The sequence below is a fragment of the Quercus suber genome, unplaced genomic scaffold, assembly GCF_002906115.3.
Source record: "Quercus suber isolate HL8 unplaced genomic scaffold, Cork oak 2.0 scaffold_388, whole genome shotgun sequence".
Lineage (NCBI taxonomy): Eukaryota > Viridiplantae > Streptophyta > Magnoliopsida > Fagales > Fagaceae > Quercus > Quercus suber.
The window spans coordinates 510,824-512,391 of NW_027069840.1; positions in this window are offsets into that span (position 1 = coordinate 510,824).

Below are 1,568 nucleotides of genomic sequence, written 5' to 3' on the forward strand. Positions count from 1 at the left end.
TTTTTTTTTTTTTTTTTTTTTTTTTGGGTAATAGTTATCTTTAAATTTGACACTTGGTAACTTTTTCTTTTCATTCAAAATTCCTTAATGTGATATCATATAATTGGAACTGTTTTTGGCTTTAACTAATGATAAGCATTTCTATCTATCTCTATTTAACCATTAGTTTGATTTTTTTTTTTTTTTTTTGGTAACCAATAGTTTGATAGTTATATCCAATAGTAGGCTTATACATGGAGTTTCTAACCATGGAGTGGGACTCTGCACCTTAAAGATTACCTTTTTGGAATAGGAACAGAGAAACTCTTTCTATATTGCTACTTTTGAGGATTGTTATGGTGCCAATAAATTCTTTTTACTACTAGAGTCTTAATTGTCTTTCAAGATTTGGGTGATTCGGTGTTGACATCATTCCTTTATCAATAAAGGTAAACACTGCATCCCCTCCTACGCATGTAAGGAAATATTTTTTTGGTTGAACCAAGTATATGAGAAAATAAAATCATGAAACTTACTGTTCAAAATGTTCTAACTATATCATACTTTTTTTTTTACTATATTAAAATTCACCATCTTTAACATGCAATTTCTTGGGGTTTGTAACATCCTTTAAAAGTTTCTCTATCATGTGCATATACTTAATAGGATTTTGTAGAATTTTTTGGTGTTTTGGCTGCTTCTAAATCAGTTGAATCCCATGAGGTGAATTTCATGTAAAATGTAGTTGAGATTTTTAATAAAAATTGGATGTGTGATTGACCTCAAGTATTTTGCATACCTTTAAATCAAATCCACTATTTGGTATGATTGTGCATATTCTACTTCCAATTCTTAGTGTATTGTTAATTCCCTCTTTGGTCCTATCAACCCTTAAACCCTATTTAGTTACATAATATATTATTTCAACTGGTCTTTCACATCTTAATACCCCAAAATTGTTATTGTCCATAAATTCAACTGTTAGTGTGAATTTTTATTTTTATTTTTATTTTTTTTTATTTTTATATTGATGAGCTTCTTAAAGGTTGTTGGCTTTTGTAAGTTGGGTCCATCAAATTAACAAATCTGAATTTTTTTTTTCATTAATCCTTCTTTTGCTGCTTAATATAACATTGCAAGTGAGATTTTAGATGGTGTTTACTCTAAAACTCATGGATGCCATCTCAATGCAAAAGACTTGGACAGTTTTTTGAACACATCAGCCAAGTAAATTATAAGTTAGAGTTTCTAAGTTGCAGTTAATCATGTGCCTTTTTTTTCCCTGAATTGTCAAACATTAGGAATATTTTCTATACAATTTGGGTTATTTATTTATTTATTTTATTAAATAAAAAAAATTTCAATTTAGGACAATTAAGTATTTAGGTTCAAAAAAGTGAGCCAACAACTATTGCTCATGTTTCTCCTTATCTCAAACTGGACATGGCACTGACCTTTTTATCAAAGCCACCAATTATACATGTTTGGGCTTTATTTTTAGAGATAGTCATGGTTCTCCTATTACAGTCCATACTAAATTAATTCCATGCCAAGGAAACCCATTGTGGATGATTGCCACACTCTGTTGG